Raw genomic sequence first — 23,616 nt, forward strand, 5'->3', positions numbered from 1 at the left:
TGTTTCCCAAAGTCCAACTCAATGTCCTCAAATGTGTGTTTTTTTGTCCAAAACACAAAGATATTCAGTTTATTCACAGAGACAAATAAAGAAACCAGAAAATGTTCACATTTGAGAAGCTGAAATCAGAGAATTTGAACATTTTTGTATTAAAAAAGACCCAAAATGATTAATTGCTTATCAAAATAAGTTGGTGATTAATTCAAAAGTCGATTAATAATAAACTACTGATTAATTTTTGCAGCTCTAATTGTTAGAATTTAAAATTAAGTCTAAAAATTAAAGCAAACCAAATTTCATAAATTACATATATCATTTTATTATTTTTAGGTATAAATCTTTAAAATTTTCACCAAAAATTGTAATTAGACTGTTGGTATTAATAGTTCTAGGACATGATTTGTTCCATTTATCATGAATGTCTGACTCCTAGCAGTATTTTCACAGTGTGGTATTAGTACTTTTATTAAAGTGAAGTATCTGAATAATTCCTGGATGAGTGGAGCAGCCTGCTCGCGGCTCAGTCAGTGATTTGGTGTGCGACACCGCCACCTGGTGTCGGGCCGAGCAGCTGCACTCCCCCCGCTGAGCGCTCAGACGGGCTTGGCGCTCCGAGGCTCTGCAGGCTGCCGCCGCTTTCTCTCAGCCTGAACACAGCTTTTTCTCCCGCAGACACCCGTCCTGACAGGCGTCCCCTCCGCTCCCCGGGAACACCTTTAAGGAGACCTAAAACTGCTTTTTCCCGTCGCTGTGCTTCCTGTAATAAAAAAAAAGCCGCCTTGGTCTGCTTGTGTGGATAAAGAGCTGCGGTAAAAGACAGAGAGAGCCTCCCCTCTTCAGCTGCTAGATAACCAGGTAAGACAATTTACCATCAATTTGCGAGGAGAAACGTGTCATTTTGCCACTTGGCGTTTTGTTGCTGGCTTGCAAAGCGCCCAGAGAGGCTTGTGGGAACGAACAAAAGATAATGCTCAGTATGGATTGTTCCAGATAGACTGCACCTGCTCCAAATGAGTGTGGCTGGTTGTTGGGTGTAAATATACAAACCACTTCTGCAAGGTGCTGCGAGATCAACAAGGTGGGCTGGTGATGCATGGGAAAGTGACTGTGAGACCGTTAATAACGCACGACCTGCAGATGGTGACGACCATGAGGCAAACAGCACGAATTGTACCACTCATATCTTTTTAATGAATCTGGCACTGTTTATTTTGATCCATACTTGTACAGGGGCTGGGTATTGTTCAAAAATGTTTGATACCAGTACCTGTAGCAATACCTTGCCTTCATTACCGGTGCATGAACAATACTTTTTTCAACACCAATTTATAAAATCCATTTAAAAGAATGAAATTTACATCGCACGTTACCAGAGGTGTCAAAAGTACACATTCTTTACTGAAGCAGAAGTACAAATACTTGTATAAAAAGAGACTGGTAAAAGTAGAAGTACTGATTCAACTTCTTTACTCAAGTAAAAGTAAGAAAGGACAGGCTTTGAAATGTGTTCAAAGTATAAAAGTAAAAAGTCCCCTTTTTTGCTACATCTTCTGCATTGTTTTTTGAGTTGATACATCTTTTATATTCTTTTTGTCTTGTTCTGTCTGATTCCGTCTTTTCTGTCCTCTTATGCCTTTTGTGGCTATGAGGTCTTTTATTTCTAATTTCATGCATTACAATGTTTTCGTATTGTGTCTTATACATAGTTTTTCGTCTTGTTACATCTTTTTTGTCTCGTCACTTTTCGTTTTGTTATGTATTTGTCTTCTTTTGTCTTTAATGTCTGGCTAGTCTTTTTTTTTTACTTCTTATGTCTTTTTTCATGTTCCGTCTGGTTCCATCTTTTTTTGTATTCTGACGTCTTTTATGTCTTGTTAGTTCTTTTACATCATGTTATGTCTTTTTGTCTTGTTCTGTCTTGAGCGTCTTGTCAGGCCTTTTACATTTTGTTACGCCTTTTACGTCTTTTATGTCAATTTTCATCTTCTTACACCTTTTTTTTGCCTTGTTACATCTGTCATCCGTGATATGCACTGCTGGATACACCAAGGAATTGTCTTTTCTTTATGTTATCGTCCATTTATGTTGAAATCAGTGTTAATGTTTGGAAGGCGGCACGCAATGATGCAAAAAAATTTAAATATCCCTCAAATACATTAAAGTAACAAGCCCATTTTGAAAATTGAATAAGTAGAAAGTACAGATATTTGTGTTTAAAATATAGGAAATGGAAGAATTTGTACTTCCCACCCCTGCATATTATGGTATAAATCTCAAGTTTTACTTTTAGCTCCTTCTTGCACACTCAACACAGTTTGATAACAAAAATATAGACCTACTTCCCACAACATAGTTAAACCTAAGTTGTCTGTTTCAATCCAACTTGGCATTTTTCCCACTTAAAGTACTTTTATAACTTAAAAAGTAAACCACAAGAAGGTTTACTCCTAAAGTATCAAAATTTGGTATCAAATGACAAGGCATTTTCTGTTACCCGATGATATTGAGGCAATTGAATCGGTGCCTTGAAAGTATCAAAGTTCAGTACCCAGGCCTGTACTTGTATTGAAACTAGCTGGACTTGTTATAATGCAGAGAATTGAAGCTGGTGCAAAGAGAGTCTGAGACTTTTAGGTGTCATCCTTGGTATCAGCCTGTTTTTTGTGTCCGCCTCCCTTTATAATGACAAACTTTATGTGCAGACCTCCAGACAGCACGTCCAGCTCTATCCGTCACACTGCCCTCTGCTCCCTTTATAACGTCTGGAGGATGCCTCTGGTCTGAGGATGCTCCTATATCTTTTTACCATTTATTGAAATATTACCTTGGGGAAACCGTTCTGTGAGGTCTGTTTTTATGAGACACACATGTGGATTAGGGCTCATCCTAATCTATTTAGTATCACTCACAGCCTGCTCTCACGAATGCCTGGAACATTTTTAATAATAGATGGCTGAATGGATTCACTGGCATGCGGCATCGATTTTTGTGTGTATGGGGCTGTAAAGAGTCGTCTGATAAGAAACCAATGAAGCCCAATGTCATGAAACCAAGAAATCGATAGTAATCATACAGTAAATTCTGAAATGTCCCTGTAGGGGTATAGTGATGCCACAGGAGATGAAGAAGAAATCATGAGGCAGCTGTAAACTGATTTTTTAAAATTTTGGTTGGAACAGATTAGCTCCACATTTGCCTAAAGTTGTCCATAGGCGCGTTTCTTAAAGGTCTCATGGAATGGCTAGTGACGTGGCCTGCTGGGTTTCTGTATAGTAGTCAGTAGTAGTGTTATGCCCCCCCGACATGCAGCTATAGCGGTCCATGGATGTGGGAGGAAAGTCCTATTAACTGACTCTTCCCAGACAGAGCTCCCAGTGGACAAGGCCAAACTGGGACCGTAAACAACCACTAAGGCCAACAGAGGACCTGTTTGATGACAGGGCTACAGTACCAAGGTGGTTTTCTTCATAGGCTTGGCTCCTGGCACCCAAGGGCTGAGTCACAGCTAACCATGCTAATGGCAGTTAGTGGTTAGCTAAGTTACTTTAACCACAAGTAAAGCTATACTGCTATCAGGAAACCCTGGAATTACCATGATACTGCATTCCCTGTTGATCTCAGAGGCTGTGTTCGGTCCGAGTCCGGCACTGCTCTCCAGGAGGCAGCTGAGCCCAGTTTCTTTGCTTGCTAATGGCAGCTAACAGTTACGGTTAGATACTTTAGCAACAACTAAGCTAAAGCTGTTTGTCCATCTGGAAATCACAGAGAATTGAAGCTGAGCAGCTGAGGGACATCAGTGGAATAAAATCAGTAAATACTCAGTAAACTTATAACGTTGTATTTTTGTACATTGAGGCCTGGACTTCAGCAGCCCATTGCTCTGACTCGTGGATGTATTCTCCTTTTTATGTCAGTGCTCTGATGGCATCATGAGCGAGAAAACGTTTCATTGGATGCAAATTTAGTATAGTTTAGGATGAGTCATCAACATTTTTAAATTGTTTTCCAAGAAATTATAAAAGCTCTAAAATACCATTAAGAATACCAACAAAGTGCCGAATTTGTCATTGCACTTAAGGCATAGGTGACAGGGTTGTGCCGATATACAATGTCATTGTCCATCGCTGATGGCTGATAGTCATTAACCACTGTGCACTCTACTTGTGACGCCATGATTTATCTTTCTGTATTTGAGGTAGCGTGTCCCTTCAGAGTTGGTGTAAGGCAGGAGATGTTGGCGAGGGTCCACTTTTGACATGTGGGAGAGAAAATAAAACAAATCTGTTACTGATGTTCGTTGCACCTCATCACTGTGTCCAACTTGATGCCCCCTCCAACGATGTCCTCATCCATTACAATGCTCCACTGTGGACATCGCCATATGCCAATTTGATAGACATGACCCAACCTTAATGGGTGACATGTGCAATCCATGTGTGATAAAAACACAAACATCACTATTGATTCATGGGAACTTTAAGCTTCTTTTGATTTCATGGTTTCATCATGTCCTGCTTTGTATTTGTTCCAGAGAATAATAATGGCTTCTGTATTGCCCTAATTGAATTACACGCCCAAGTCAGGCGCACCAATTATTTCCTTGATTGTGTAACAAGTGAGATGCTGTGGCATCTGGTGCCCCATCCCACAGGACCGGCATGGGGCCAGAGCTGGCTCAGGGCCCATTGATAGTGTTAACCCCCTCATTCATTTAACCCGGAGCTGCAGAATTGAGAGGGCTCAGGATTTCATCCCCAGGGAATACTAATAACCTTACCAGAGAGATTTGTCTAAGCCTTGCTCACCATCAACCCAGTAGGCAGGCGTGACAGCATGCCAGGACTCGACAGTCATGTTGGGGGTAGATACAGTCTGGTAGGCTGAATGAAGCTGCTTAAGTAAGCATTTTGATTAGCCCAAGAGAAGTCATTAACTCCTGTGAGTGCTGCTCTGAGGGCCAGCAGGTAGGCTGTGTGGATGGATGCCAAGTCTTTTTCTTCTGTGCTCTTAACAGGAGAGGTATTTAGGCACTGATTGATCACTGAAGTCTTGTCTGCTTATGAACACTTTGTAGATAGATTTTCTCCACCTGTTCTACCTGTTCATAGTTTCTTACTGTATGTTTCATTATTGATGATGAATGTGATGATTATTTTATACAGTAATTGATTCATTATTTAGTATATAAAATGTGTCTAAGAACCAACAGTGATATCTTCAGTTTGCTTGTTTTTTCTGTCCAACAGTCCAAAAGCTAAAGAAGTTTAATTTGCTGTCACATTTGGCAAAGAAAAGTGGCAAATTCTCATATTTGAGAAGCTGAAAACAGAAAACATTTCCCATTTTTGCAAAAAGATTACTGATATGATTTGTCAGTTATCTAAATAGATGCTTATTCATTTTCAGCCAATCAGCCAATTGATTGAGCATCTAATCGTTGCAGCAAAACACATTTATTTTTCTAATTTATTTTGGACTGCAGATACATTTCTGTTCATTCTTTTGAAACCCATAAGATACTGTGGCTCTGTTTTAAAGGAGCAGCTAAAGCTGAGCTAACTGAAGTAGTCTGAATAAATTCAAGCTATTTAGTCTAATTCTAAACTATGTTATAGAACTGATACTAAATTTTCCATATTGCTGCATTCTAATTTACATATAGGGTTGCAGTGGTGTCGTATGAAAATTTGACGGTTATCATATGGGAATGTGCATGATTACTAGACTACACGATTAAACATAGCCACCCATGCTAGTTGGCACCAGAAATCCTAGTTGGTTTGCTGGGGCCGTAAGCATGTATATTCCGATGGCCCAGGCAACCCCAGATGTTTTTATCAGCAAAGATGACAGCTTGTAAAACTAGCGTGGTTTGTCAGTGTTTTAATCTAGAAAATGGCGATAATGTTGAATGTAGACTGTGAGAGAATAAACTGATATATGACCACTCAACTGCAGCAACATGTGACCACATTCAGCACAGACATGGACATTAACCTGCAAGCAGCGCAGCCGCTGCTGCGGGTAGCACTGCTAACATTAGCGACACTGTGCAGCAGGCTGGTAGCTAACGTCAGTTAATGTGCAGTGCTTGTATAGCATGGCCAAAGTGATGTGAATTTTAAGCCGCATTTAAAATAAATAATATTTTATCAGACAGTGTTTAACATAATTAATAAATTGTGCTCAATTTTAACTGCTTTCTGAGTGTTTTCTGTTTCTGTTAGACTAGTTGACTAGTCTAAATTAAAATCTGCGTTTAATAGACAGGGAAATTAGTCACCAGGAATATCCATATTATCATACAGCATTAAAATATATATTTAGTTTAGATCAACTTTTATGTCTTTTATATTTTGCAAAAGTATAACCAAGTGTTTGTTTTACCAAAAAAGCCTAATTTTCATTCTTTTAAGGGTCGTAACTGACAATATTAGGTGTGTAACAGTAAAATGTAGTACTTGTAGTGTATTTCAGTTTCAGTAGCTGGGTACTGAGGCAGGTATGCGTTGAGGTTGAACAGTTCATTGAGGTTGATTGTGAGCAGAAAGTGAACCCCGAGGGACTCGACCTCCATCTCCAGCTTTCGTCCCTACATTTAGCTCTCCATTATCACTATCTTACCCATCTTCTGCCCCTTCTAGTCTCCTGGACTGCTTTGATTATACTTCCATTCAATCTCAAGTCCTGTCGCTCTCCCCTTTTCTTCCTTTTCCTCATTAAATCCGTCTTCTTTATTCTCTTCTCAAACTCTCTTTTCTCTCTGCACGTTCCGTGACACATTAGATGTTAACAACTTTCCTTCTCTCCCATCTCTCTTCATTTCCCTTCCTTCTCTTTCATGTCACAGATTTCATTTTACAACTTCTTTTTGTGCCCTTGGGTCGTGTCTGTGTTGGATCACGAGGGTAACGTTTCGCTGAGATCAATGATGGCTGAAGATATTTCATTTTAAGTGTCAGATTAAATTAGGACGAACCTCCACTGACGACGGTTTGATAGAGAGCAGCATCATGCTCTCCTTTCAGCATTGATTAGCTCCATTGTCATTTTAGAGGGGGAGTCTCGTTTGATTAATCGAACCCTAAGTAGTACCTAGAGGGACGCCATCTGATGCTCTCATGGATTAATAATCAGTTTAGCTCAAAACTGACTCATCAATACCTGAACATCCTCCTGCCATACCATGCATCATTGTTCTGCTTGCTGTGTATCTGGGCTAACCCATAAAAGTCTGCTCAGTTTTCACACTACTTGTGGATGCTTTGTGAAGCTTTTTTGACACCAAAGAGTCAGAATCAAAGGCCGTTACAAAAAGGAGAATAGAAGACAAAAGCTGTGTGTAATCAATGCAAAAAGACGAGAGCACAGGAAACAAACGACAATTTGTTCTGTTTGTTGGAGAGGGGAAAGGCTCATGGCTCCAGACAGAGAGAATAGGGAATAATGAGAGACACAAAGAGACGATGGGAGGGGGGACTATTTGTCACCAGTGAGTGTTCGGGCCAGAGAGCTTCATGACACTGATGGCCTGTGAAGCTGCTCTTTGAGGATGCTGAATGAACTTGTCATGACAGATAGCGCAGTGTGTCCCTGAGCAGCCAGGAGCGGTGAATACATCCTCCAGTACAAAGAGAAATTGTGGGGTTGGTGTGGAAAATGGAGATTTAGACTGCTTGAAATTAGGAATTTCACCTGATCCTCACCTGAGGTGGAAAAACATAGGGCTGGGTACTGAAACCCTGTGCCACTAAGGAAATGCTTCGTATATGACTGACACCATCCTCCCCCGCCAAACAATGATATCATCGTTCATCATGATGATTCACTGTAGACATCGTCAAATGCCGATTAGGTAGACATCATCCAACCCTAATAGTTGCTCTCTGGTGTGGATGTTGCAGACGCATCACCAACATTACAGCAACACTCACTGTACATGGCTTTGGCGGCAGGTGACGTGATGTTAGCTTACTGTTACCTAGTAGCTACATAATTGAGCTAATGTGTGGCTGTATTTCACTCGAAAGGGCGTGTTCCACCACCAACAGTGGGTGCAACAAATAAAAAACGATTGTGTGTAAGCCAATGAGGAGCATGAATATAAAACACCAGACACTGACATTTATATCTATGATGGGGAGACCCTTAGTGACGCAATCAAATTAAACGTTTTAACAGTGTCTTAGTGGTGTTGTTTGTCTTTATATTGACATCAATCACATTACAATTCCAGAATGAGGTCTTTTTTTCTGGAATATCATTTGATGAAACTAATGACCACCTTACATCAAACAAGTGGGGTGGTAGGAACGTATTTGGTTTTTGAATCAATAGTACAAAAGAAACTGTAGAACATGACTTAATTCCTTAAATTGTGTTTTATCCCCATATTGCTGGCAGAAAGCAACTTGACTTAAGAGAACGTAATTTACTAAAACCTTTGATCTTTGTCTTTTTGAAGCAGGAAATAGAGCAGCTTTTTAACCAGAGTGGCATTTGGGGGAACACTTGCTAAAAATGGAACTAGCAACATTTCTCTTGGTTTGTAGTGTCATTTGGTTTGTCCACTACTGTGGTCCAGGCTGAAACATCTCAAAAACTATCAGATGGATTGCCATGAGATTTAGTACAGAGACCTATGCTTCCTATAGGATCCTAATGACTTTGATTTGTCTGTTTGTCAGCAGGATTATGGAAAAAAATATTGGCCTGATTTCCATGAGACTAAGGTGTAGGATTTAGTGTGCGACAAGGAAGAACTCATTAAATTTTGGAGTGGATCTGAATCACGGGGCAGATACATGAAATGTTTTTAACTTTTGTTAACACTGCGAGAGAGGGTGTTTGGCATTGGTGGAGGTCTGGCTCTTCTATTGCACTTCTAGTTAGATATATTCTAGAGCAGGGCTGGTAGGGAGATAATGGGATATGTTGAGAGGAACTCTGAATTTCCCTCAAACTCATCTGGCTTTGATACTAGGGTAACTTTTCCAAGACTGGAATAGATGCCTCATATGGAGTGCCTCAGACGGAAACTAATTCAGAGTGGTCCAATCTGCTTGTTTAGAAGATACTAACCTTTGTAACAGCTGCTCCAACAACCCACGATTCCACCAGCGCCTTCTTGACACCTGACCTGGTCCTACTTTCCCCTGCCCCAGCCTTCGATGGCCGGTGACTGTTTCAACCTTTACTGGTCCAGAGAAAACCAACAAAGTGTGTGTTTTCTTTGCCAATAACATCCCACTTCAGATTCACACAATCCCACACATTGGCAGTCTGCTGAATATGGAGCTGCTGAGTGCAAACATGTTCTTCGACTGTCGGTCAGCCCCGCAAGAGTGGCTCATTCTTTCTTTCTCCAACTACACTTTTCTCAGGCAATCTAAGGGGGTAAACTGCCAATATGAGATTATTTTGTGCAACACAGCGCTAAGGTTATCTTTTTTTTAAATGGGCAGCTGTCACAAAAAATCAAAAATACATATTTTTTCCTCTTACCTATAGTGCTACTTATCTATCTAGGTAGTTTTGTGAGTTAGGGAGTTTTGGACACATCATGTCTGCCTTCTCTTGAATATAATGGAATCAGATTGTACTTGGCTTGCAGTGCTCAAATCAGCCTACACTGGAAAAACTCAACAGCATTGTCACTTTTCAGAAACATTAATGGCGTTCTCCTTGGCTGAACTAAGTAGATTGACCCTTCCTTCTGTATAGTTATATAGATGGCTGTGTAGTTTGGTAAAAATGAAAATAGTTCAGATTAGAGTGGCAACAATTTATTGATTCATATTAAATTAACTGTCAACTATTTTGATAACTGATTAATCCGTTAATCTGTTATCAGCCTCTTAAATTTGAATATTTTCTGGATATCTTTGGGTTGTTGACAGAACAAGACATTTCAGGACGTCCTCTTGTGGTCTGGAAACACTGATTGACATATTTCACCATTTTCTGATACTTTATAGACCAAACAACTATTTGATTGATCTAGAAAATAACTGACAGATTAGTCCAGTCGTTTTAAAACTTTTTGTGTCAAGGTACACCAAAGGGTAAGCCAAAATCTCAGGACACCCTGTATCCATATCGGTGCAAAATAGCCTTTATATGTAAAACCAACGAAGGCAAAGAGTACAAGCCAGTCAGAGGCAGTGTGCCCAGAGTGTGTGATGGGGGAAAAAAGGCATCAGTCAGCCTGGGCTTTTGATGTGTCACACTCTAATAATTCCCACCATCCAGCAACTACGTGAACAGCAAAAACTTGGGTTCGCTTTGATGGAAGGTTTTTAAAGGAATCCTTTGGGGTATAGAATTTACCTCTGCACTGGGAAATGAGTGCATACAAAGCGCTGACATAGTAAATTAAGATGTCATTCATAACTTTTTGTGCAGTTGTATATTGCAATAATAATGTATCATTGTCACAAAATCCCAAGGCACACCTGGACTTGCCTCACAGCACACTGCAGAGGAACCACTGGGTTATTCGGGAATGAAAATAATGGTTAGTTGCAGCCCTGGTTCCTAAATTAGACTACTCACAACTATGTCTGTGGATTAGGTCATAATTTCTGGAAAGAGACACTGCTGTTGAGTTTTTCAAATTAATATTTGGCGCTTTGCGAACCACAAGCTGAGAGTTTGGTCCTCTGTGCCTGGCAGTCTCTGCAGCAGTAACTTTTAGATTTAGCTCTATTTAGCTTCAGAGTGCCATTGTGTCAATTAAATGCTCTAAACTCTTCCATCATTCTCTGGCAAACCGTGGTTTTGATCCAAACCATCTGAGCCCTGATCGACTCTGATGTAAGACATTAGCTCTGTGAGGGAGTGCCGACTACAGGCCTGTTACATTCCTTCTGACTGGCAGGGCTGACAGCAGGCTCTTTGCTTTGATGCCCGAAATGCCAGCGATGTGGCAGGAACAAGCTTCCAGTCGAACGGCTACAAGAAAAGAAAAGATGAAAATAGACTTGAAGCTACATTGGAAGAGACAACAGAGCCAGCACCTATTTGCTCTCATGTGTAGTAAGTAGGTTTGAATACTGAATTTGGTATTTTCATGGGTACCAATGAAATTATGTAGGTACGACCAAGTGCCGATTCAAATCCATCAGTGCCAGTTTTTGATATCTGGGTCAGAGACTAACTGGAGTAGACTAGAAACAGTGACGTTACCCCTGAAGCTTGTTCAGGTCACAGTGAGTCAAGACAGTAGTGGGCCGAAAGTGGTCGCAAGTGTTGTTTACACTGTTCAAAACTTGACACAGACAACACCTGCTGCAGTATTTGTAATGCAAACTGCAAAGCTTGTGAGGTAACGTGAGAAAGACACAGAATATATCTTAAGGCTGAGAGAACATATTGTATGCCAAGCCCTCTGTAGCAGCTAGCGTTAGCACAGGTGCAGCTAGTGCCTAAAAAGTTTAAATTAATCTTCCATGCAGAACAAAACTTTAAGTGAGGCATCGTTCATCCACATCTTCAGGTTAGCTTGTTGGATAAGTTGTTGTTGGATATAACTTGGCTTTCTTCACTGTCTTGGTTGATGTTAGGTTAGTGTTTTTACTAGCGTTAGCCAACACTCAGCCACTGGCTCCGTCTGAAATTCTTACAAGCATGCCATTTACCATTTGCCATTTATACTCTGACAGTATGTGAGATTTAGTAATATGTCAGAAACTTTAGTGTGAAACCATTTTTTCATGAATTGTATACTATTGATGGGGACAACAGCATAACAGAAGGAATATCATATGTACGTTCCCTGAGACACAACAGTGTGAAATGACCTGGTTGTAGGAACAGGTTTGGGAGGGGAGGTGGAGAGGGATTTTATTTGAGTGGTGTGTAAAACGTTCAAGATAAATAACAAAATTTAATAATTAATTAACAATGTCAAAATTGATAAGTTCAGACTTATTTTTTTACAACTGTAATGACACTTGTTGTCATTGCAGAGAGTGATAATTGCTACAAGAAGATAGTGTTAGGTATCAGTACCAAATAGTTAGCATGCTTGCAGCTAGTGCCAAGCTTAACACTCCATGGACAACAAAACTTTCATCATTCATCGACATCTTCAGGTTGTCAGGTTATTAGATGACATTAGGTACCTGTACTGAATTCAAGGTACCAGTACTGTATCAGTTCAAATGTGAACGGTAATCAGCCCGAGTTAGCACATCTGCAGCTAGTGCCTAAAACTTAACATTCCATGGACAACAAAACTTCAGGTGATTAATTAGCAACAACAATTAACACTGCTGTTAAATGTCCTGGTAAAGTAAAGTACCAAAATAAGGTACCATTGGGTAGTGGCACTGAATTCCAGCTGACAGAATCGTATTGGTTCAAATGTGAACATTACCAAACCCTAGTAGTAGATGCATCAGTGGGCTAAATGGACCTTTTTCACTCCTGACTCATGCTAATGTGTTAATATGAAACATCGCCACTGCTGTGCACCACACAAATGATATGAATCTGCATTTTTATGTCATTTGCTGCAAGACTGATAACCAATCAGTTTGAATGTGGCAGGCTAAGGAGAAATATCCACGCTTGGTTCTTATTTACATCAGGCTCATTCATCTCCTTACTCATTTTAAGCAGAGTTTGACATTGAAGTGTGTGTATTAAACACAGAGAAAGGAGACTTACTTGGGTGTGCATCATATACTTTTTTTTTTTTTGCTCCCTCTTTGGAGCAAATCAGAAATGATGAATGGCATGGCGGTTTAATGATCTTGTAGTGGAAAGGCAAGTGCTGAAGCAGGCAGATTACATGCTAACTGCAGGGAGATGAAGATAGACTTCTGGCAGAAGCCTGCAGCATTCACATGAAAAGCCTCCACCTCAATTAAAGGAATGATCTGTGGAGTAAAGGAGCAGTCATACTTATGGGATCCCCTCTACACCCACATACAAAACAACCCAAACCTTCCCTTGTGACTACATCTTCCTTCCTTTTTTTATTAAGAACATGTAGCAGCAGCAGCAGACTTGGGCGCACTCGTGACTCCCTAAGGGTCTGTCGCTATCTGCTCACTCTGGAACACACATATACATCTATACACCTATTCGAGGGAATTAAAGGGGCTAATTTACATTTTGCAGTTCTTCTTTTGTTTCTAGAAGCCCCACGTCTTCAACATGAGGCGCTGCTGTTCTCTCTAGGCACAACTACTCCTCATCAGAGGCTCTTATCACATGTCAGCCGGGAGCTTCAGTCCCAGTTAGAATTACATCTCTATTCGGATCTTTAACTTGGTTGTTGGTGGCGTTCAAAAGCCCCATGAACACATTTCATTAACCTAGTTGCCTCCCTGTGCAGTCTGGCTTTCTCAGCATGCGAAGGTAGCAAAGCCCGAAGACTTGGGGAAGCACTAATCTGCTCTCAGTGCATTTGTGTGTTGCACAATGCAACATGTCATTATGAAAGTATTAAATCCTCTCTGTGCCCCTGTGGAGCCCTCAGAGCTGTGGTGTTGGGATTGTGTTCAGAATTGTTTGTATATGAAATTAGTGTTTGGATTCACGTCTCTTTAGCACTCATTCTTGAGAATAGGGACAAATGAGTGGGTTTTGATTTTTACTCAGTTATGCTGGGAAAATCTATTTTAAAAGATTAAACTCTTACATATTAAATCTTGTAAGGGGCCAGCCTCCTAGTGATTTTTAAAAAAAATATATGTACATATCAGTTCTGCTAGATTTTTATCATATATATGTGTGTATGTCACCCCAAAAATTGTAATGAAACTACTGAAAAAAGATACCGCTGGGTACCAGTACCTAATTCCAGGTACTTTAATCAGTACCGTATCAGTTTGAATGTGACTGGTACCCAACCCTAGTTAGCATGTCTGCAGCTAGTGCCCCAAAACTTAACCCTCCATGGAAAACAAAACTTTAAGGGAGACGTTGTTCAGCAGCTTCAAGTGATTAATTAGCTAATAGTAGATGTTGTTGTTGAAGGCTTTTTTTTCATTGTCTTACTCCAGGTTTGCTAAATTAGATAAATGTCATACATATAAATCCTTAAAGAATAAAATTTCACTCAAAAATTGGAATGATAATGTTGGTATTAATCACAATTAATTTAAAGCTCTTTTTTTTGGTAGGATATGATTTTTTCCAATTCTCAAGAATGGGTGTTAGGTAACTAGCTTGTGTGTGAGTGTGTGATTCTACTTGCATAACCAGTAGTGGTGTAGGTCTGCATGCGTGTCTCGGGGAAGATTTGGCCGCAGCCCCGGCCAGAGAATGTTGCTGACACAAAGGGAAGGCAACCGCTTCTTCTCCCTCGTACAACAATCAGCGTGGCATCAATCGTACCATCAAAGCAGTGGTGGGTTAGCGCTTGGGGTTGGCCCCGGGTAAACTGAACGTGGCTCACATGAATCATGAGGTTTCGGGGGGTTATGTGAGTTCACTTTAGGTTAGCAACGCCACATGTTAATGTTTGAGTGTACATTTCAAAGTGTGAGCTGTGGATGGAGGATTCTAACCTCTTGATCTGTGTTAAGAATTTATCAGCTTCAGGCTACGTGGAAAATCACTGATCTCAGAGCTTGTCGTCTCACTGCTGTATGTTAACACACACACACTCAGTCTGTGATATTGTATATTCTACAGAGGCAGTAAAGAAGGATACACTCTGCAGAATAAGTGGAGGTAGTTGAAATGTAGACTGTCACCCATGGGACAAAGATTGATTAGAAAATGGCCTTATTTTTACTGAGGAACTCTATGAACAGGCTGCATTATACATATTCAGTAACATTAGTGGCAAAGGAAAGATGAGTTTTGTTTGTGGTTAACTATGCCAGGGTTTTCTGTGGTGTTTTTATGGCGGAGTGCTTCCAGTAATGTCAGAAGAAATTAAATTTTTATGAATGAAATATACAATTACGCTTACTAAGCTTCAGGAACAGGAAGAGCAGTGACATTACGTCACATAGCAAAGGCCACATTTTCCTTAATGAATCACCACAGTCACACAATAAAACAAACTAACAGATTACGGCACTGGTAGACCAGCACCTCCCCATATTCTGTGAGGTAAAATAACTGATTTCACTCATTAAGTTTGTTTGGCTTGGAGAGAGTTACATTTAGCTTATACAGCAGCGGTTTCCCATCAGAAGATGCTGTTGACAGCAAGGCAAAGTGGTGAAAATATTTTAAATATAGCGTACACTTCAACCTATCAGTTAAAGTGTATGCTATATTTAAAATAGAATATGGAAGCAGGTGCCCGTCTCTGCTTCTCCAAACTGCAGCCAACATTGATTGCAGGTAATACACTGACTTTTGATAAGTATCTCATGCAGCCCCACATTAAATAATCTGAAATATCCCTTTAAATGAGATCATCGTTCTTAATGTTGATGTCCAGTTAGTGTTAATGGTAAATGTAGTCATTTGAGGAAATAAACATCAGTGTGTGCTATATTGGCCAAGAAAGCTGAGTTCTCCTGCTCCAAAGCTGTGCTGTCAGAACACAGCTTTGGAGATGTGCTCTGCCACCTCTAGTTCCTCCTTAACACCAACTACATCACATCAGTGACATCATCTGGATGCAGGAAGAACTATAGATTTTGCAGAGAGAAGCTTCTTGGGCAATCTAGCAAGCACTGAGAAATTTATTGGATCAAATCCCACCTCTTTTTTTTCTTTAATTCCAAAATTCTGGCAAACAAGCTCTTGTTACTTTTAATAGTTCATGTTAGCAAAACAATTGCAAACTAGCTAGCTATGTAGCTAGCTCATAATTGACAAGAAACAGGAAAAAGTTGACAGAGGGCCACCGGAAACCAAGCTTGCTCAAGTGTTATTGGAACACAGAGGGAAAAGTGGAGTTCTCCTGCTCCAAAGCTGTGCCAGCAGTGCCTACATGTACCACAATGCATTGTGTGTTGTGAGTTAGCCACTGATGCCCATGCCAGTGTATCCATGTATCACCACTGTAGCCTATAGCTAGCTATCTCTTTTTTGGCTAAAATATAGCGCTACATGACAAAAATACTCATCTAGCATGCTCCCAGAAATCCAAGCTGAAATAACCTGTAGTTCTTCATTAATACCAACTATGTCACCGTGACCTCACAGGATTCAGGAAGAACATCGGATTTTGCAAAACTTTCTTGGTCAATCTAACAAGCACTGAGAAACTGATTGCATCAATTGACCCACCCAAAGTCCCACCCCTTTTTTGCTAACCCTAACCTTGTTCCAATGACAGTTGAGCAAGCTGTTTCATGTACAAGGTAACTATCAAGCTAATCTACATCAATCATTAGCGAAGTAGTTACATTTGATAGCTGATATTAGCAAAACACAAGCAAACTAGCTCCAATTAAATTTGATAGCTAATGCCAGCAAAACGCTGCAAACTAGCTAGCTATTTAGTGAGCATTTTGCTACAATGTTGACCGATGTTACATCAGATACCAAGTTTGCTCAACTGTAATTGGACCAGAGCAGAAACAAATGGGACTCAGCAAGGTTAAATTGACCATCTGCACTGATAGGACATCCACATAAAACGTGCCAAACTTTCCCATTGAGGGGGTGACAGTGCAGTCACAAAGAAAAGCTATCAGCATAAGCCAGGTACCACTAGCATTAGCAGCCAGTGCTATTTCCAACTGGTCCCAACTCCTGACAGTAACTGAAGCCAAGTGCTCTTGTATTAACAGGGACATACGCCCATACAGTCTGACTGAAAATACCAAATTCAGCTGCATTTTAGTGAAAATTTAATCCTCCCTATGGACTGTCTCAAAAGTGATTGCCTGTGTTTACGGCCTACGTCTGCCAAGCAATGGAAAAATCATCATCACAATAACTGTTTTCACAGAGAGCAACAAATGTACAGAGGTTATGTTTGGGTGACACTGGCTCTGGAAGAATTTATATGTGGCTGTATTTGCTCAAAAGTTAAGTGAAAATGGCACAAATACGGCATTTCTGAAGCCCAAGGGCAACAACTCATGCATACAGAATGAACTCTAGTTTGTTTATCATTTCCCCTCTCATTTCGGTGGTGTCGCTGCTAATGTCCTCTGGGTCTAGATGACACTGCAAACCCTTTAATCTACGGCTGACACGCACACACATACACACACATGCTCATGCACGTGCCACACAGCAAAGCATCTCGTCCAATTACTGATTCAGCATCAATTATTGTCCCAGACACCGAGCTCGTCAGAAGATACTCATTGCAATTAGGCTCCACTGCTTTGTTAGCGATTGGATTGACAGGAAGTGTGTGCAGTCGCTTTGGATACAGGACGGGCAGATTTTGCTCTCACTGGCTGTCTGATGTGGCTTGAGGTTATTATGTTGGATTTACCATGCATTTCCTGTCACAGTCCTGTAGACTGAACAGACATTGATCTGTGGGTAAGCAGTTATTAAAAAGTCACCATTTGAGTCCTTTGATTGCACATTTTCAAAATAAACAATGAATCATGATACACACTGATGAAATATGTGGGATATTTTGTTAAATTTACTTTTAAATTTCATTTTTACACTCATGAGCTTGAGCTAATGTGCTGAATGGAAGATGGATATTTTGAAAAATTATTAGAGTGATATTAGAAGGAATGATCATGTTTACATGATCATTCTCATTTTCATTGATCTGCAACACCATAATATTTAATTTAACAAGGTATTGTGATGCACATTTTGTCTTTAACAGATACTGCATATCTGATTCACAGTATTTCCAGTTCCTATCCGATATCTGAATTTGGATATCTGCCAATACCGATATGTTACCAATAGCAGCACTCTTTTTTTCATTGTGTGCAGGATTATTTATCATTATCGCCATCATCAAGATTACATGAGGCTGAAACTGAACTTCAGTCTGGAAAGCTTGAGTAGTTTGTGTAATGTAGCTTGTGTAATGGTGTCCTTGAACTGGTGAACTGGGGATTGTGTGTAGGATTCTGACTTGTGACATTCACATGTGCAGCAGAGTTGGTGCCACCTTCTGCTTATTGTAAAGAATCAATTCTCAATAATCGTATAAGAGTAGTGGATGGAATAAGCACTCGCATTTTCTTTTGCTAATTTACTTCAAATTCTGTTAAATTTTGTGATACATTTGGATGGAAACATGGTTAAACTCAACTAAAACCCCCATTAATGTAGAGTGAGGATAACTAATAGAAATTAGACCAAGTCTACTGATCACCTGATGAAGCTATTATGGCTAATAAGTGTAGTAAAGATTCAATAATTGTTTTGGTGTTGCTGGAAGATGCTGCAAACACAAACTAAGGTACTACTAAGGTAATTTGCCAGAAACGATAAGCTGTGATGTCCAGAAATTTTGTGAGTCTTTATTTTTTTCCTCACAATAACGTGAACAAGAGACACATGACTAAACATTTCATTTCAACATGTCATAAATCTGAAGAAAAGTTTGTCGTGTATGCATTGCTCCAGACAGATTTTTAGCCTAACCCGTAGATCTACACTGGGACTTCTTTGTAAGGAATGAAGGGGCCTGGAAAATTCATACCCAATATTTTGTTGTATTGCTGGATAATCTGTTATGAGCAGGTTTTTGCAAAGCAACTGATACTAACTTCTTACATGCAACTACAACAATGACTGGCTTTCGCTAAAACCCACTAGTTAGAGTTGTGTTTACAGTGAAGCAGTGATGTTAATTGACCAGCCGCTGTGGTTAGCCAATTTACAAAGCTGACAGAACACTGCAGAAATTTCAGCAGTTGTTTTGAATTCAGTTGAAAGCTAAGACATAAATTGGAGTGAATGCAGTCAGCCATCTTCAGGCATTGTTGCCCATGAGTTTAGGCTCTATTTGAAAAACCTTAGCAGAGACTTGTGGCCTCAGAAGAGAGTGCCTAACTCCAGCTATTTAGTCATAAAGACAATAAAACCACTAACCTCATCTACATTAGGAGCATTCTTCTTTTCAAAAGAGATTGATTCCTTTACTATAATTGCCTCTAACAATAGATAATGAAGCAATTATGAGCTGTTTGGTTTCCTAACACGCCATGGTTTCCCTGTAAACCACCATATAAGACCGCACATTAAGCGAAGGCAGCAGAGAGAGAACAGAGTGAGGGAGACGGGGGGTGATGCCTCTGCCAAGTGGGCACATGCCAGCACTTAGAAATCTGGCCTGCTGATATGCATCTTTGGTCAGGGAGTTAATAAACAATGGAACAGACCTCCAAGGGCGATAAAATCCCTTCTCACTCCATCTTTTTTCTCTCTCTACATCTTCCCTTTACTTATGTCCTATTTGTTAGGACACTGACCTGGTTAGACATACTGTATCTGTGACCTGGTTAAATATATCAGGTTGATATTTGCCTCTTAGATACAGTGTGATTCCCCGCTGACAGGATGGAAATGAAGGTATGACTTGTTCAGCAGCCTCAGGTGCATCAGGGTGTCAAAAGCCTCAATCTGAGAATACAGGTAGAAAAAGAATCCAGATTGAAAAGATTAATGGAAATGGCAAAATTCAAAAACATACATTGAGTGACTGTAATGTAATATTGGTGATGTAGGCATTATATTGCTGGAGTTATGAGTTTAACATGTATAAATGGTTACAACCTCAAGTCCTAAAAAAATTAGGATGTTGTGTAAAATGTAAATCAAAACAGAATCCAATGATTTGGAAAAATCTTTTTGACCTATATTCAATTGAATACAGTAAAAAGACAAACTGATAAACTTAATTGTGTTTTGTTCCAAAAAAGCTGGGACGGGGGCAACAAGACTGTGAAATTTGAGGAATGCTCAGAAAACACCTGCTACCTGCAGTACAACAAGATATTTAATGTTCAAACTGTTGTTTGGCTTCCATGCTGGTGCTCCTCTCTGCTTCTTTTAACTGAGGGCATGCTGACAACACCACCATATTATTTATGTATTTTGGTGCATATTTTGTCTTTAACAAATATTGCATGTATGATTTAGTTTTTTTTACTTCCCATCCAATATCTGAATTTGGATATCTGCCAATACCAATACTGTGCCAATACCAGCAATCCTTTTTTCACTGTGTGCATGATTATTTATTATTATTTATCGTCATTATCAAGATTACACAAGGCTGAAATTAAACTTCAGTCTGGAAAGCTTGAGTAGTTTGTGTAATGTAACTTGTGTCATGGCATCCTTCAAATAATATGGGGCCCTGTAGGATTCTGACTTGTGGCATTCATATGTGCAGCAGAGTTGGTGCCACCATCTGCTTATTGTAAAGAATCAACTCCCAATAATCGCATAACAGCAGTGGGTGGAATAAGTATTCACTTGAATTTTCTTTTGCAGATTTTTCTCCCCCTACCCTTCCTAACTGTTCCGTGCTTTTGTTCTACCAACAGTCCAAACCCTAAATTCAGTATACAGTGATATTACACAGGGAAAAGATGCAAAATCCTCAAATTTGAGAAGCTGGAACCGCAAAATATTTACAACCCCAATTCCCAAAAAGCTGTGACGCTATGTCAAATGTGAATAAAAACAGAATGCAATTATTTGCATTCCGTTGAATACAGTACAGTGACAAGATATGTAATATTATGTTGATATGTAATGTTTTAACTGGGCACATGCTGGCAGGCATCTACTATAAGTAAAACACTGACTATTAATATATACCTCATACAACCCCACTTCAAATAATCCAAACTATTCCTTTAAATTTTGTTAACAACTAAAAGCCAAGGACGTATGTTGACTTTCTGCTGAAGCTGCGACAGACTTTTCTGTTTTATCGTGTGGTTTTAAGTGTGTGCTTCTACAAATGCATCTAAAGCCCAAACACAAACAGAACTCATAAACTACTGTCTTCTCTAAATGTTCTCTGTTCTTTCAGTCTGTTCCTTCCCCTCCGTCTCTCCAGTGTTTTTTTGGGTGCATGACCAAACACACTTGCACGGATGGTTGAAGTTATTGAATGCGCAGATCAATCCATTGCCACGGCGGGCACCGGTTAGACACAGTGGCTGGAACCTATTATTAGACATTTCAGTGATGGCACTTTTTGCACGCAAGTGAGAGCAATGTGACTGACAATCAGGTGACAGCTGAGGCGTCTCATGCTGTGACTCATGCAGACCGTGTAAACATAAAAATGTAAATGTAACATGGAAAGCTCTTCTTGCTGCCGGTTGCTGATGTCATTTAGCTCCTCTTGGCTCCGCAGGCCTCTGTGGTTCTGTCTTTAGTGGTTTTTGGAAATCACTCACTTGCCTCTTAGTTCTGTCGTTTTTTTTTTTTTTTTTGCGCTGTTGAGGCCGGGTGGTTGAGTGAGACGCTTTCCATTACAGTAGTCTGTCACCACATAGAGCAGTTTTTGATGCCAGGCAGATTTTTTCCTCTTGCTTTAACACACGCAAGGATGAACCAGTAAGAACTAACAAAGATGCAACAGCAGGGGCAGCGGGGTCATAGATTTCTCCTGCATGGCTTTTACACACATAAGACTTATATATCTAATTTTATAGATTTAATTTTATAGACAAACACAATGTATAGGCTGGAAAGCAAACAAGCCATTACTGTGTGCAATAACAGTGAAGTGTGTGTAAGGGATTTCACATTATGAACGCTTTTGCAAAGAATCAGGATGGGCTGAGGGCAGTGGTTTTCAAACTTTATCTGCCCAGGCCACACCAAAGGGCAAGCCAAAATCTCAAGGTTAACCTGAGTTTATATTACGGTTACAAATTTTTTTGCATTCTCCTTAAGCAATAGCTGAAAATGCCAACAACCGATTAGTCATTAATAAATAATAAAATGCAAAACACACTTTTTTTCAAATTTTCATTTTAAATTTCAGCTTCCTTTTTAAATAAATGCCTCCATCTGACAGCGCAACGTCAATGAGCCACAATTACTGCCATTTCTAGACTATCGATGAATACATTTTTTAACTTTGTAAATTATTAATTGATTAAAGATTAATCATTAACATCCCTAATTCATATCCATACAAAATAATCTCTGTAATCAACCAATAAATGGATGCAGCAAGCACCAGCCAATCAGAGGCAGACTTCCTGGAGTGCAGGTTGAGAAAGAAATATAGCCTCAATCATGTGTCACACTCACAAATGGTGAAAACTGGGGTTCACTTTGATGGAAGTCAAAGGGATTTCTTTTGGGTATAGATTTTGCCTCTTTATTGGGAGATGAGTGCAAACAGGCACTAATTTTATAAATTTAATTTCATTCATAACGTCTTGCATAGTTGTATATTGCAGTAGTAATATTTGGTTGTCACAAAATCCCAAAGGCACAACTGGACTATTCTCACTGCACACTGGTGTACCTTGGCACACTGTTAAAAGTAGATATGACCCAAGCCAGTCGCTCCCAAACAAAGTATTACATCACAGTGTTGCAAACTTAGTTCATCCAACTCAGTAAATATTATTTAGGGATGCACCAATACCACTTTTTCAGATCGAGTACAAGTACTTACATTTGGGTACTTACTGATACTGAGTACCGATACGAGTACTTAATAATGCCATTAAAAATCTCACAATAACTTTAAAAACATGTTTGATTTTCATTAGATGCTCACTTTCTAAATGGAATGAATTATTGCTGTTTCCTTCTGCTACTGTAATCCTAGTTACTGTACACATGACATTTTTGTGTTATTTGTAGTAAGTTACTTTACTGATTTTATGTCCCTTATTAAGTTGTGCAGTTTTCTGTGTTCATGATACATTTGAGTATAATAATTTCACAACGTTGTTATGGACTTTGAGAATTAAGTTTACTGTTACAAATGGTGTCATATATGATGATTATTTCATTATCATTTACAGTTACTTTGACTAACATTTTAATCACACATTTAATTGTGTAATATTTAAGTTTCTTCTTCATGTCCCTCTTGTATAAGAGCTAATTAGTTCCTACCTGTCATTGTTTAGGGAGGACAGGTATGAGTGTGGTACCATGTGTGCAACAGTTTTGTTTACCTGCTGTGAATCCCAAAGAGTGAAGTTAAGTGTCAGACTGGTGGCGGCGGTGTTTTTCTTTGTCTTTGGATTAATTAGTCGAGACATTCAACTAGTTTACACCCGCCAGGAGTTATTGGACAGTGGCTGACTGCGGTCTACAGGTGCACTCTCTGAGGTTGTTTCAGTTTTAGATGGACTTACACAGATAGTTTCCAAAGTCGCTGTGGTCATTAGTGGAAGATATTGAGAACAGTGAGACTCTCGCTGGTAATGACGGTGTGACCAAAAAAAAAAGGTTAAGCATCAGCAAACTCATTGAACTCTGCATCATGTTGGTTCTTTACATGTTTGCTGGTGTCGAGTTGCTATTTTTCGTGATGTGGTATCGGGTGTGGGGTATCAGAGTAGTTTTATGAGTACGAGTACATGAGGACAGTATCTGACTGATGCCTGGTATCAGCGCATCCCTAATATTGTTGATATGAACTAGCTTGGGTTTTAAGATATCTTCTACTGAGATTTCTGCTTCAATCCCAATACAGTGAATGTGAATGGAAGTATATTTCATTTGAGGTGCTAACAGCACTAAGAAAGACATTTGAAGAAA

General features: G+C 39.6%; 1 long non-coding RNA gene across 1 annotated transcript in view; it reads left to right on the top strand.

The window, feature by feature from the left end:
• The first annotated feature begins 601 nt into the window (after window positions 1-601).
• LOC146306567 (uncharacterized) overlaps window positions 602-23,616 on the top strand; it is a 180,033-nt gene continuing 157,018 nt past the window's right edge. The window contains exon 1 of the long non-coding RNA XR_014768992.1: window positions 602-855. This is a non-coding gene — a long non-coding RNA (uncharacterized LOC146306567). The remainder of the gene's footprint in view (window positions 856-23,616) is intronic.

This window comes from Lutjanus erythropterus, chromosome 22 (assembly GCF_056507025.1).
Source record: "Lutjanus erythropterus isolate fLutEry1 chromosome 22, fLutEry1.hap2, whole genome shotgun sequence".
NCBI lineage: Eukaryota > Metazoa > Chordata > Actinopteri > Lutjaniformes > Lutjanidae > Lutjanus > Lutjanus erythropterus.